Source organism: Malus domestica, chromosome 06 (assembly GCF_042453785.1).
Source record: "Malus domestica chromosome 06, GDT2T_hap1".
Classification (NCBI taxonomy): Eukaryota; Viridiplantae; Streptophyta; class Magnoliopsida; order Rosales; family Rosaceae; genus Malus; species Malus domestica.
The window spans coordinates 28,555,277-28,571,491 of NC_091666.1; the positions used below are offsets into that span (position 1 = coordinate 28,555,277).

The 16,215-nt window shown below is 36.4% G+C and overlaps 2 long non-coding RNA genes across 2 annotated transcripts; both read left to right on the forward strand.

Moving 5' to 3' along the window:
• On the forward strand, positions 1 to 1,627 carry LOC139197093 (uncharacterized). The gene is made up of 3 exons (XR_011582133.1): positions 1 to 133; positions 1,225 to 1,339; positions 1,526 to 1,627. It is a non-coding gene; the product is annotated as an uncharacterized lncRNA (long non-coding RNA).
• An 11,196-nt stretch (positions 1,628 to 12,823) lies between these two features.
• Positions 12,824 to 13,625, forward strand: LOC114825377 (uncharacterized). The gene is made up of 2 exons (XR_011582135.1): positions 12,824 to 13,228; positions 13,358 to 13,625. It is a non-coding gene; the product is annotated as an uncharacterized lncRNA (long non-coding RNA).
• The last annotated feature ends 2,590 nt before the right edge of the window (positions 13,626 to 16,215 follow it).

The window sequence follows — 16,215 nt, forward strand, 5'->3', positions numbered from 1 at the left end:
AGCGAACTGCCGTCGGAGCAGTGGAGTCGAAGCCTCACCGGTGCCGCCACATCGCCACCACCGCGAATATTTTCGTGTACAACACTCAGCCTACTAGCATACACGCGCGCAATTCGGGATAGCTACGGCTTTGGTTAGTTCTTTGGCGCATTTTATCGAACTTTTTGTAGGCAATTGAAGGTTTATGTTATTCTTGGTTCGTTTCGAAGTTGAAAGTGTTCGGCTTGATTGATTTGACTTTATGAAAGTGAGAGCTCTGTAATTAAGATATTATTTTTGAAGGAATATGGTGTTTTAATGGAGTTAATTTGGTTGTTAATTGTCTGGTTTTGTGTTTTTAGATACAACGCATATGAACTGAAGAGATTGGGTCATAATTAATGTAGACAAGGTTGTGACTGTTTCTGTATTTCCAACTTCGGATATGCAGTAATATGCATAGTTGTTGCCTTCTTTCGGATATGCAGTAATATGCATAGTCGTTGCCCACAGATTACCGTGATTACAATATTAGAAATCTGCACGTTGCCCGCGGATTACCATGATTACTTTATTAGGCACGATGCCTTATTTGGCCACTGTGGAAGAGGCAGTTGCCTACTCTGCACGGTGCTACTAAATGTATTGGATTGACCGTTAAAAACGTGAGTTTTTAGTTTCATTTTTGAAGATCTTAGTACCTATCTTTGCAGTCATGTATATAAATTGGTTTACACTTTACAATACTGAATTTTAATTCAGCTCGAACATTTTATGGAACTCTAGTTGGTTTTGGTGTTACCAATCATCTAAGTTCAGACGAGGCTTTGTATGGCTATAATTTTTATGCCGGAACAAGTGGAGCTTGTTCATTGTGATTATAAGGCATGTGAAGGATGAGAAACATTTCTTTCATATGAAGATACTCGCCACGTATTCGTTTATATATATGTGTGAGAGAGCGCTTCTTCACACGAAATCATCATTCTATTCTTCTTATGTGCAAATGTGTTGCGCTGATAAAAGATGAATACTTGGGGAGATGATGATTGTAACATTGAGTAGAATATCTAATTTTCGCTTCAGCATATAGATGAACTTAGGATCTCACTGTTCCAGAACTTGCTGTTTCTCTGATTTGCATATTGATTTGTGACAGAATCTTATGGCTTGCGTTTTCTCTCGTGAGCAGGTTGTGTATACTGATACTTAAGAGGATTTTGTTTTTATTCTATCATTAAACAGGATATTCTCGTTGGGTTGCTGCAATTTAGGACATACATCCAAAACCAGACCAAGTGGAGATTGTGCGGCAAATGAAGGATGGGAAACATTTCTTTCATATGAAGAAACTCGCCAGGTATTCCTTCCATATATTTGATAGAGTGCTTCTTCACACGAAATGATCATTCTGTTCTTGTCATGCGAAATATGCGTGTCTCGGATTTGCTTAGTAATTAATTTGTGCACAAGTTCTTATGGCTTGAGTTTTTCCAGGTGAGCAGGTTGTGTAACATGATTTTGTTATTATTCTTTTCGTAAACAGGATTTTCTCGTTGGGTTGCTACGATTAAGAAAGTGAGGCCAGAATACTACTTGTCCCAGATGAATGATTAGTGCTCTGGTGATCGTGAGCTCCATGTTTATGGGACTGCTGTTCCAGCGCATGGGTGAATTCTGACAAGCTGCAACACCAGGTAATGTAGCTTGTACATCAACTGTTTTATGTTACCGTTAGTGTTGAGATTAATTTATTGGGTAATAATGTACTCTGATTGATTCAAACAGGATTATGGTACCCTGGAGGAGGCCGAGCGGATTGCTAGCGGGGAGCATCGATAGAAAAAGATTGCCTGAGCTTGAAGGGAAACAATCCAAAAAAAGTACAACAAATGACTGAGACTTTATTGTTAGCACATTGAATTGGACGACGTTCAAAGAAGACAAATTTTCAACAGCAAACTTGAACCAGAAGAACCTCTTAACGAATCTATGTAGCTATTTTTCTTATTACTTTTTTATTCTCTGTTCTTGATGTTGATTTCCATCTTGCTCTTCCGGTTCAGACTGTGAACAACAAAACTGAATCAAAAGAACCACTTGAGGAAATCTACCAAGCTATTTTTCTTGTATTACATTTTGATTCTTCAATCTTGATGCTGATCTTGTTCTTCCTCTTCAGACTGTAATCCTCGAAAGCTACAATTATTGGCTACCAATTGAAAAGTTTCAGTTAGAAACTCTTTCGTTGCATACGAATAAGCTCTGACAACTTTGCTGACAAAAATTGTCATCTGTCTCATGAAATTAACCCCCTCAAACAAGTATGGACACAAGAAATTTGCAGCCTCGCCTATGAAGATAATGCACTGGACCCCCTTCGAAAAATAGCCAACTAAGTCAATGAAAGCTTTCAGGTCTTGGGCTGCTTTGCTTCCAAAAACGAGCTTCGCAGATTTGATTACATATCGAATTACTTTCTTGATGTCACCCACCAAATTCTTGAACAAGTCCGCAGTTTTCCACCGCTCAGAGGACCAATATTTTCCGGTGATGGGTTTTCCGGCCATACACTTTGTAACGGTTGCAAACTCTGCGCTCAATAGTGTATCGACTTCTGATCGGGTTGCCCCACGTTGATCATTGTCGAAAACCTTGATGAGTTCTTGAAAACATTGCAGGTCTGACCTCTCTTCATCCCCTCGAAGCTTTCCAGCAACTGATTGTTTAACAAACTCGAACTCAAACTCAAACTCAGACATCAGTAGAATATCAACTTCTGACTTCATGGATGGATTCTGCTTTGTTCCATTAATCTCGAACGCCATCTTGGTCAGTTCTTGTTCGTCTACTCGGTCTCCTGACATTGTTGTTCTTTCTTTCGACGAATGATCTTTCTGGCGAAAGAATCAGCGTGAGTGTGACGGAGAGAGGGTCTCTGTAAAAAGAAACCGAGAGAGAGAGAGAGAGAGAGAGGGGGGGAGAAACGATTTTTGATTTTGGTGCGGTGCGTAGGTGTGAATTTTGCGAAGAAGTTCAATATATACTAAAACTGTTTATCAACTGAAACTGTTTATAAACACAGTATAGTTCCGATTTTACCCTTGCTTGGTTTGTGTTATGAATTCTGATATTTTGAGTATAATTTTGGTTTTTGGAATTTCGAATTTGTACCCTGACCTTGCTCTAATTAATTTTAATTTCGTCAGTTGTTGTTGGGTTTGAGTAAATTTCGAACCTTTTGTTTTCGTTCTTAAAATTTTTGAGTTCTATCTATTAAATATTTGTTAAAAGACCCGAATTTTCTATTTGAACAATTTGTAAAGCCTATGAAAACTAAACAAAAAGTCATATGATCTGTGATTTCTTCATTCCTATAGGTGTAGAAGCTCTGTTCTCCCGTTTTTTGGCCAATTTCAAAGGCTCTGAATTGCTTAATTTTCTTTAAAAATATTTTCAATTTCAAATATATTTTTTATTTTTTTTTCGGTTTTCTGATTTCTGGTTGTGTTTTAGGGCATAATAGTGGGAGTTTGAATAATGGAGCTGCAGCCATGCAATGGAGTATAGCAGGAGGCAGAGGACCTTTCACTCCATCTCAATGGATGGAGCTAGAACACTAGGTCTTGATCTACAAATACATCCCAATGTGCCTATTTCGTCCACACTTCATCCCAATCAAGAAGGCCCTTAATTCTGCAGGATTTTTTTATATTTTCGAACGGAATTCTCAGGCGCAATTCATATAATTTCTTCATTTTACTAAAAAAAAAAAAGATTTCCGCACACTTCACTTTTTTTTTCTTATGCACGTGTTTGCTTATTTTGTTGTTTGATTTTTGCTTGATTTTATTTAATTCAAAAGCTAGAAATAAATCTAAATTTTTCATGCCTTCATTCTAAGTATTTTTCGATTTTCGTGGGGTTGTGTATGTGCAATGAGATGGGGTTCTATCCATTTGGGATTCTCCAATCACTGTGAATTACAAGGATTTCATAGATAATGTACAGATTAGGGATACACTTGAGCCTAGATAAGCATGAAAAGCATACGGTTTTGCTTCACCCATCTAATCATAGAATTGGGTACCATCAATTCAAAGGTTGTAGAACCAGTTTCTACAATGAAACCGTAGTTGGCTGCGTGTGTTTGTGTTCATTGGGAATTTGGGAGAGATTTGTTATTGAGAGGGTAAGCCAGGCAAAAACAGATTGATAGTGTTGAGGAATTGGGTAACAGTTTAATTATGTGTACAATGAAGAATCACATATGTTATTATTAAAATGGGTCTGCACAAATTTTGCATAATATGAAGTCACCGTAAATAAATGGTTTTGCCAAAATTATTTCTTATTTTGTTCCTTTTTTGTAAATAGGGTTGTAAGATTTCCACATGTATGTAAATAGTATTGCCTATCATATATACATTTATAACTTTCTATATGTTTTATACGGTTTTAAAACCCGCAGCATCGCGTAGGGACACTTTCGCTAGTAAGGCTTAAATGTCAAAATGGTCCCTGTGTGATAGGATCAGACATGATAAAAAGGAAAATTGCAAGAAAGTAAATGCAGAAATGGAAAATAAATTAAAGTAAATTCATATCTTCATTCATAGTACTCATTACACTAGAAAAAAGAGTTTAAATACATCCAAAGATAAGTAGGGTTCGAGCTATAGACGGGCCTAATGGTATTACATATGTAATGGGTCTAATGGTATTACATATGTAATGGGCCTAATGGTATTACATATCTAATGGGCCTAATGGATAGTAATAACATTAGGTGGTCCAACTAGTCATAACCGAAGCCTAATAGCTTAGAGTTGCATCATTGTGTTATAATTATATGGCCAATTTAATATTTGGCTAATTTAGTCCCCGTGCCTATCTATGTTAGCCAATTAAGGATATTTCATTCAATCTCTTTTAAAAAATTCATAAGAAAAATTATATGAGATATAATTACCCTAACCTTTTACATAAAAATAACACATATAAGAAATAAAACTTCCAATCTGAAAAATGTTTAAGGTTGCGACGTAGAAAAGAGAGGAGGTAATGTTAGGGAGGAGGTCGGGAAGTTGGAAGGAGAATAACTTCTTTTTTCTTTTTTTTTTAATTTTATTTCATTTTTAAATATTTTAAATCAAATAAATAATTTCATAAATAAGTTTATAATAATTTATAATAAAAATGGAGTTTTAACGAAAAGCTCCCAGAACTGTTCACTTTAACGAAAAACCACATTTTTACTCTAAAAATTCAATTTTGGTACTATTCACTTACAACATTTTTTTGTCGTTTTCGTTAAAACTCAAAGTTTTCAAGCTCTTTTTATTAATTTTCCTTAATAAAAAATTACAAAAATTAGATGAAAATGTTCTTAATTGGCTAACGGAGGTAAACACAAGGACCAAATTGGCCAAATTGAAAATACAGAGACTAAATTGATCTAATGACTAAAACACATGGACTATTTTAACATTTAAGCCAAGAAATAATATATTTTAACATTTACGCATATAGATGAGTTTCCCCAGGACAAGAAAATCTCTACCCAGCAAGTCAACACCCTGCCTTCTCTTCTCAAAACCTTGCCTGGCAGGCAGCATAAATGCTGCTGCATACACCGGAAACTTATTATGGGGCCATTCTATTTGGGCTTCTTGTTTATTTTCTGATCTTAGGCTCCACTCGCTTGTCTTTACTCTCTTAATCTACCCAGATTTTGAAGTTCCCTCCCATAATGATCGGTCCAATTCAATAAAGATCTTGATTTTGAAATCTCTTTCCAGGGACCAGCTCCAGCAGGACCTAAGGCCATCTCCAACCGAGGGCTGGCCAGAGGGCTCGTTTTAGCCCTCTGGCCCTCCAAGATTCCCCAAGATATTAATATTTTAATGAACAGTACAGGGCCATATTTGCCTCCGTCTCCAACCGAGGGCCAAAAGGCTCGTTTTAGCCCTGTCACGAAAAGCCGTCTCAAACCGAGGGCCAAAGGGCCATAGGGCCAAACATAATTTATTATTTAAAAACTACAATTTAATGTTGTATAAATAGCTTAGGAAGTTATACGAAAAAAATAGAATTGAAAAAAAATATGAAACAAATTTTGTGAAATAGAAGTTATAGGAAAACAAATATGAAACAAAATTTGATTCATATGAAAAGGAAAAAAAAGGGAAAAATAGAAGTTTAAATTCATTAAAAAAAAAAAAGAAGTTTAAATTCATTAAAAAAAAAAAAAAGGCCTAATAATCCAACGGCTACTAGCCGTTATATTAAAAAACATTTCAAACTATTAGTGTCGGTTATAACCGACACTAATAGTAGAACTATTAAAAAAAAATATCTTTAATGTTGTCGGTTATAATCGACAGCAATAGGAAATCATTAAAAAAAAAATAGCCAGCCCGGGGCTGGCTGGCCGGCCGAAAGCAACCAGCCCTCCAGCCCTCTCCGATCCCGTGGGGCCCTCCCAGATTCCAGATCCCTCTGGCCTAGCCCTCGGTTGGAGACGGTTTTAGGACTATTTTCGGCCATCTGGTCCTCTGGACCCTTCGGTTGGAGATGGCCTAAGTCGCTAGGCAGGAACCAAGCTTTGGTCTCTGACGTGGTTGATACGAGCGGCTTAGCCTGTGTAGGCCTTATAATTTTGGAATGAGCAAGCTCCTGAGCAGCCTCAGTCATGACATCAAGTATCAATATGCATTGACTGATATCCATTTTAGGTGAATAAAGTAGTTTGTTTAATGTCTCAACAGATTCCAATGGGCATGTGACAAGCAAATCAACCAATGCTTTTTGTCTCGTCTTCAGCTGATCTTCCTCACCTTCTACAGCCAAGCCAGAACAACGAAGCTGGACAAGTGTTCTCACAAAATCACTGGCTACGTGCTTGAGCTCATCAGGTGATGCTCGGACAAGTTTTTCAGCAACACCAAGAGCATTCTCCACCTGCAATATGAAAATAAAATTAATGATCCAGGAGCCAAGGATAATATTCATCCCGCTTGTGTAATTTACTACCAATGTTCTAAAAATCGGCCTAGACGACGCTAGACGGTGAAGGCCCGCTGCGGGGCAAATCATTTCGAAAAGTCAGTCTAGAGCTAGGCAGTCCTAAACGACTCCTAGGTGGCAGGCTAGGCGGTCCTAAGAGGTCTTTTTATTTTTATTTTTTATAATTAATTGCGTGCTTTCTTTTTTTGGTTTCATGGCGGTATATTTATAGAAATGGTGTACCTAATTTGCAAATGATGGATTTACTACAAGTTCATTCACTAGTAAAACGAATTGGAGCACCTTTGAGGAGATACATACAAAGAAAAGAAATAAATTAGATACAACAAGGTTAAATAATTTAGTCTATTTCCAATCCAATGCAAGGATCATGAACAAGAAGAATTTAGTCTATCATCCAAGAATACTCCTTATTATGATTATATGCTTACTGTTTTTTAAATATTGAACTTTTTGGATGTATATACTTTGTGTATTCTTCTACTTCTATTTTTGCATTTTATCATTCTTTTATTATCCATACAAGTATAGTTTTTTTTTTTAAGTGTAATTAAGCACTTATTTACAAGTTATATAATAAATTTATATAAATCCGCCTAGGCCGCCTGGGCGCCCACCTAGACCCCGCCTAGCCGCCTAATCACTAGGCCCCGCCTAGCCGCCTAGGCACTAGGCCCCTACTCTCCTCCCGACTAGCGCCTAACATTTTTTAGAACTTATGATTATTGTAAGAACATTTGACAAAATTTTAAACCAATGAACATGGTTTACTTACCCTATCAGCATCATCAGAATTCCGAAGTGCAGCAACTACGTCGACCAATTGTGAAATTACACAAGCGGGATGAATATTATCCTTGGCTGCTGAAAATTACACAAATCATATGGCTGTAAAGATGACTCACTTGAAACATCAGACTCATTTCATTAGCATCGTCATTTTCATCGTCGTCCGAGACCGACTCGTAGTTTAGTGCAAGTGGATCAACCAACTTAGATTCATATGATTTCCAATTTCTACTCGTACCATCACTAGATTTATGGGGTTAAGCCCTTTTTCAGCACTGAGGTAGATGTTTCAGGATTGTCGATACCCTGTTGTATGCAATTTGACATGTCATCAAAATAAAGACCTTACGAGAGCATGACTCTATGGTGTTTCCAACAAGTCCAGTTGATAATGTTCTCACTAGATTAATAACGTGCGCATTCTAGAATTTATCGTCGGCCAACATGGTCGGTCGGGTATAAATGTTTAGAAGACCCTAAATTATATGTGCCTAGAGCTAGATAGACCCCTAATTTATAACCTTTTGATCTTGCTTCATCTGCAGCTAAACCAAAATCTGGACAGTCCCCAATATAATTCTGTCAAAAACCAGATAGCAACACCATGTAAAAGCCATATTGGGTGTCTACACCCACACTTATCAATTTACACAAATTTGAAATTTGAATCACTTGGACTTCAAAAATATTTGCACAGAAATTCAAAAGAAGATGAACAGTACTGGGCAATTGAGACTCACCTATAACTGCTACCGAGCTATGCTGCACGGAATAGTGATGCACCGTGAAGAGAACTCGGCGCTGTTGACAAAGTCCCAGAATAACCTTGAAATTTATAGGGGTCAAATTTTATAGCCGAAGGAGCAATCATTTACTGAATTATAAAGAAAAACCCTAAATAAACAATCAATCAAACAGAACCAAATCATATTTACCAGCTTCAAAATTTTGAAAATTTTCGTACTAAACCCAATTATAAAGGGAATGAGTGTACTGTGTACCTAATGAAGTATTACACCACTGTTGATGGCAGACTGGGTAGTGCATGCAGCATCAGTATGCACTCCATAATTGTCTCTCTGTTTTTTCTATATGACAAATGATTTGGGAATTAATAGGGGTGCAAAATGGATAGAACCAAGAATTGAAATCAAGAGAAAACACACATCCAATTTGATAACAGTCAAACTGCTAGTGTGGTGCAAAATGAGCAATTTTAAACTCGTAAAATAATTTGTACCCCTCTTCCCCCATTTTCTGTGCAATTCACCACCTAAACAATGCAATAAAAAACCAAATGGAGGGATTTTACACATACATATATCATTCTGTCTCTCAAATTTACACCAATGATGCATGCATGAACCTCAATTAATCCCGTATTGCGAGTGAAATTTCCATTTTTAACCACTAAATCAGAACAACCACTGCCGGGGAAGCAAACATGAGCTACTTTCATAAAAAATTTAAATTAAAGACATAAACTTCACACAGCTAGAACCTGACAACCAGCCTATAAATTAAAACAAAAACCAGGCTCAAACATATGTATTTCCATAGATGCATGTATAAAGCTGTACATACACACCTGTATAATTGTGTAACCACAGAGGATTTGGGAAAGCTTTCAACATACCTGTGTATCGCAGTAGCAAGTTGAATTGCTAGCTTTCATCCCTTTTTCGGGCCGGGTTTTGCAGCATCTACATTCACCTATAGCGTTTAAAATTTTCAGTCAGAGAGCAAGAAGAAACGTAATAAAATGCTCCAAAGGGTAAACCCCAGCAAGCAATAGAGTATATATTGAATGCCATATGGCAATTAAGAGTCAAAGGTACCTTAAAAATAACATCTCTAAAATCAATTTACCAAACCCCTAAATCTAACAATTTTAACAAATACTATAGCATCAATTGATTTAACCCTATACACACTTAATTTCTAGCCTATCATCTACGAACAGAATAAGTACAATCTTCCTAGCCTCTGTCATTAGCAAATAGCAGCAGGGCAAGTTACAATTGATCAATAATATTTCAGATATACAAAGTTTTAAATATGGTTCTAGTCAAATGTAGAAAACTAACATCTCTCCTTTTCTCAGCTAATCCATTTTTGCATTTCCAACCAATAATCGAGAAAGTGAGGGGAGGGCGCTACAAAGAACGCATAAGAAAAAAAGAAAGAAATTACATTTGTGATCAACCATCAAAGTAACAAACCACAGTGAAAAATCAAATATTTGGCTTCGCATAGAGAATTAATTTTGTTTAATGGAATAATACAAAATCCCATCCAAACATTTCACACAACCAGGGCCATCTATTCCAGTTTCCAAGCTTCATTCACAGAAAAAGAATTGGGGCCAATATCGATAATGCCATGAAAATTAAGACGATTTCATATTTGATTTAGTGAAATTTCACACAACCTAGAAAATATCAGCACAATTTCAGGCCAAAAATAAAATGCAACAAATAAATAGGCCGTGCAAACCTAACCGCATTGCACAAAAGATTCGGAAATGATTTTTACCTTTTCAATCAATTGATGCAGGCATGGGCTTCGGTTATGGTTCAGTCTCTGCAGGCATGGCTTTCGGTTATGGTTGTCTGGTATATTGGTTATACACAATGATCAATCACACACAAAGTTATGATAACACTTGAAAGAATAAGGCAAATCAAGAAGGATATTTCACTCAAATTAGATCATACACACACTGTATCGTCCTCTAAATCCTAAGAGAAAAAGTGTGAACACCACAACCTCAGGTTCAAAAATATTGTGACTGATCTATAAAATATAGCATATCATTTCATTAGACCTAGCCTAAATTCAGGTGCTTAAGCACATTAAGATATAATTTCTACCTAAAAGGAGACACCACAACAGCAGGAACAAGGCTTTATAACTTTTTCTTTTCTGGCAAGTAAATTAAACTGCCCCAAGCTAATACAATAGAAGCTTACTTTTCAACGGGAAGCTAGCTGTACTGTGATCTTCCATGAACCTACTAAAATGGAAACAAATTTCTACTCAAATTGTAAGAAACAACAACAACAAATTTCTACCCAAAATATAAAAAATGAAAAAAAAACCCTAGCAAATTCATGTTATCTTCATTATAAAGATGCTTTTGGAGAAGATAAACTAAATGCATCCACACATCTGTAAACACACACACCCATTTACTGTTTGAACATCTGCTTCTCTTCCCAATTTGCCAGATGTTCCAAGTTCACCTAATGAAAGATAAAACAATTACCATTAGAACTATCTTATCAACGACTGCAATTCCGAAACGGATCAACACAGGCTTCGAAACACATACAAATCAAAAGGTAAACTCTACAACCTTAGAAACTTTATTAATAAGATAGTTCAACACAGGCTTCGAAACACATACAAATCAAAAGGTAAACTCTACAACGCTTGCGGGAGGAGATGACGACGGAGGCGCCTTCAAGAGCCGATGCCTTGAGTGGAAGCCGTCACAATTGCTACCTTGTCGTCAAAGGGTAATAGGCAAACAATAAAATACAAATTCAACCAATCGGGAAAAAGAAAACAGAAAAGGAAAACCTTACACCCGATGCTATAATCTGGAGGTGGAGCATGGAGCTGCAAGCTGAGAAAGGGTAGACTGAGAATGGCGAGAGAGAATCGGCGAGGGATTTGAGGGAAATTACAGAGTGAGAAAAGGGAGGGATGGGGGATTCGATGGATGGTTACACAGAGAGACTCGGGAGAGAAAAAGAGGGAATGAAAAGGGGATGGAAACGGACGGAAAAGGCGATGGCAATTTTGTAAATAACTCAAAATCCATCCCAAGTCACTGTTCATATGAATAGTGCAATTTCCCCTCCTACTTTAGACTAAAGTAATGATTTCCAATTTCTACTCGTACCAGCATTGAGGTAGATGTTTCAGGATTGTCGATACCCTGTTGTATGCAATTTGACATGTCATCAAAATAAAGACCTTACGATTACGAGAGCATGACTCTATGGTGTTTCCAACAAGTCCAGTTGATAATGTTCTCACATGATTAACAACGTGCGCATTCTAGAATTTATCGTCGGCCAACATGGTCGGTCGAGTATAAATGTTTAGAAGACCCTAAATTATATGTGCCTAGAGCTAGATAGACCCCTATTCGGAATGGACACAAGTACAAATGTTTGAGGGCGTAGGGTGAGAGAATGACTTACATAAATTAGGGACACTGTTACGTTTCATGCCAATAATACAACATCGATATGTGTAAGTTTTTCTCTACAAAACAATGTATCACTGCAATAAAATGTCACAATAATAATATACTTGTGTCATGTAAATTACTTTCGTGTATCATCAAGAGTACACTAAACGGTGACACTACCAATTATTATTTTAAAGACACAGTAGAGTAGGATTAGGACAAAAACTCAGTAATTGCTTAGTGTTGTCGTTAAATCTTGACCGTTCGATCGATCTAAGGGATGTAATCAAAATCCGTGAGATAGACGGACGCATTCTAGAATTTATCGTCGGTCGAGTATAAATGTTTAGAATACCCTAAATTATATGTGCCTAGAGCTAGATAGACCCTTATTCGGAATGGACACAAGTACAAATGTTTGAGGGCGTAGGGTGAGAGATTGACTTACATAATTTAGGGACACTATTAAGTTTCATGCCAATAATACAACATCGATATGTGTAAGTTTTTCTCTACAAAACAATGTATCACTGCAATAAAACGTCACAATAATAATATACTTGTATCATGTAAATTACTTTCGTGTATCATCAAGAGTACACTAAACGGTGACACTACCAATTATTATTTTAAAGACACAGTAGAGTAGGATTAGGACAAAAACTCAGTAATTGCTTAGTGTTGTCGTTAAATCTTGACCGTTCGATCGATCTAAGGGCTGTAATCAAAATCCGTGAGATAGACGGACGCAATCTCCTACCAGGACTATGAGTACTTGGCTTCGACATCCTATATATACAACGAGACACGCCATTTACATGCATACATACGTCATCGACGTTCAAGTTTCAAACCCTAACGTTGGCTCTTTCCGTCTTTTCTCGTCGCCTGTTTTTGTTCCTTCCAGAAAGTGGAATCTGAAGAATCCGACGGTAACGATGTCGATGATAGATAACGTGTTAAGGATGATGGATAACTTCGAGGACTGGTTTATAACCAAACGCCAAGAGCTTCAGAAATCTGCGAGAGTCGCTATGGAAGCTTTGCTCTGGGAACCCAGAAGTTTCCGGAACGTTTTGAATTTGGCAATCAAATTGACCAAGGCAATCGTATTGGTGCCCCTTTGTGTGCTGGCCTTGTATACTGTGCTCCTGATTAGGGTGGGAATCGCTTGTTTGATCTGCGTCCCAATACTTTTCATTATTTTCATCGTCCTTGTCGGTGTCCGTAAGTTACTGACCATAGACTTCGACTTGCAAATTATGTAACCATGATTTCTAGTTGTTTGTTCGTTGCTCACCAACTGTCTGTTTAAATGACTGAATGAGTTTTTTTGTTTCGTTTCTTTTCTTGCAGGTTACGGTCGGGCACACTATCTGTTCTTCACAAGACGAAACCGCGCGGGGATGTCGTATGCCGACTTCATTGACAAGTTCGGCGCGTGGTTGACAAACAATCCTATTCCACCTTTCGAATCATTTGGTGAATCCGGTCGACATTGGGCACAGTACATGTGGGGCTTCAAATTGGAAGAAGATTGAGGAAGATTTCAGAGTTACCATGGAATGTATGTAGAGATTATTAGATTGGATGACCATAAAATTAAAATTGCTGCTTCTGTTTATTTTTCTCTCTCTATTAATTTAATTTTTCTTTCTAAATAACTACGCCATTTATCGGAGGGCGTATTGAACGACATAGCATCCGTAAGAACGACTTGTGACATTACGATACAAAAAAAGAAAGAAAAAAAAAGCAGTTTGTGACAAAATAGCTAGGATTATGGTTAAAGTATAGCATCTATATCTATATGTTATTCTTCATCACTTGGAAGCAACTATTTTCAATTAATTACAGGAGCACGACAGTGACTGAAACTTTAACATAGATAATCAAACTATTAGAGTCTAAGAAAATTTATTTGGCAAGGAATTAGGATTGTGTGGGTTAAAAGAGAGGCCATACCCTCACTTTTTGTTAGAAACAGACTCTATGTATGTTGTTCATCTCCTATCAACTCGTTCTGTGAAAGTCCCCTTGTTTCTCAAAGTTGTTTAGGGCAAATTGGTTATGATATAGTGCTCGCTTAAGATTGCATTTTTTTGCATAAATGTAAGGAGTGGAATTGTTTGGCCAATGATTTTGCTAATTATGGTTAGTCAATTTGGCTAAACTGTCTTAGGAAACGATTTTCACACTCTTTTTCATTCTTTTGCGCTTTTTTATTTATTTTTCTAGCGGTTTGATTGAATAAAGTAAAAAAAAAAGTCATAAACAAAGAGATAGGCGAGGAAAAGAAAGGGGAGTGTCAAAATCATTTTTCGACTGGTAAATTCAACACATTTTCAACTAATACTCCTTTTATAAAAAATAAAAAATAAAAAATTTCATTTTTTTTTGTCAGAATATTTTTTTATTATTTATTTTTATAGTCAAAATTTAATATTTCACGTCTTCATGGACTCTCATTTTTCTTAATTATTTAACTCACTAATGATATTGCTCTATTAAAAAAATGTTAGTTTTTTTGTTGCAATTAATATTTCTTATTTGAACGGACGAAGATGGCCTTCAATTTTAAGGAGGACTTGACTTGCATGGAACAAATGCACCGTCACATGGTGCCATGTGCCAATAAAATAATACAATGACATATGTTAGTTTTTTTCACATATCCTTGTGTTTATTGACACAGGACGCCACAGTGGCACTGAAGCCATGCAATACAAGTTGTTCTCACTTAATTAGCATTTACAATTGAACCTCTATCAATTTAGCTAATATTAAATAATCGATAAGATAATTCCAATTTAATTTTAAGGTTAGGGGTGATTTTCCGTCCGATCGGATCTGAAACAAGTAACCCAATGCCAATCCGAAAAAGTTTTGGAACAAATATTAGTTCCAAATTAGGAATTTTGTATTTTCGGAATTTATCGAAATTTCGGAATTGATTTTATCTCAAAATTTTTGGAATATAGTTCGAATTTCCTACATTTTGTAAGAGTTTGAAATTTTTTAAAATTTTATGTATCTGCTGTTCAATATTTTTTATGATTTCTTTTTTGGTTAAATATAAATATAAATAGATCAATCATGTATTGTGATACTTAAATGCATTTAAAATAAACAAAAATTGCAGAATTTACCACTACAGCTGGCACCCACTTCAACTAGCACCATCTTTCTCGTATTTTTTATATTTTGGAATAGGTTAATACGGATCAAACACTGCAACGCGGTGTCTGTTTCCTAATTATGTTTTTTATATTTGGATTCAGACGTTGTGTTGCAGTGTCCATTTCACAGTTTTGTTTTTTTCCATCAATCACATGCCTCATACGTGCCCGTTTTTACTTTAGATTCAGACACTGTAATGCAATGTCTATTTCCAGGTGTTGTTTTTATTTGTTTATTCAGACACTACATTGAAGTGTTCATTTCCTGGTTCTATTTTTTTTCATCACTCACATGCCTTCTATGCTTAACACCTCACGCGACTTCTGATTTCTACATTTGGATTTAGACACTGCAATGCAATGTCTATTTCCTGTTCTGTTTTTTACATTTGGATTCAGACACTGCAACGCAATGTCCGTTTCCTGTTCTCTTTTTTTACATTTGGATTCAGACACTGCACCGTAGTGTCCGTTTCCTAGTTTTCAATTGTTGATCATAGAAGTTTGTGTTTTCTCATTTGAATTGCTGACCACAATGTCCCTTTTTTTATTTCGCATTGTAGACATGTAAATGGTGGTGGGAAAAACGCGAACGTATAAGGAAACAATTTCGTGAAATGGGAGAAATAAAATCCAAACAATTTCAATTGCTTAATTGGCAATCGAAATTGTCAAGCTCCAAGAAATTGCGAAACTGTTTCCTCTCTGGTACATCAACTCGACTACAAAAAAATAGCTTTTAATCCTACTCAAGTTTCATCATTGGTATCTAAATGTTTTCCTGATTTAATGAATTCTTTCTTCAAACCTTGACTTTTTAATATCATCACTCCATTGTGCTTTACAGATGTAAAGGCCTTAAGAAGTTACAGAATTTCACAACCTTTCACAAATGAGAAAGCACCTGTCTTTGATCTCCACAAATGAGAAAGCCCCCGCCTAGCCGTCTAGGCACTAGGCCCCTACTCGCCGCCTGACTAGTGCCTAACATTTTTTAGAACCTATAATTATTGTAAGAACATTTGACAAAATTTT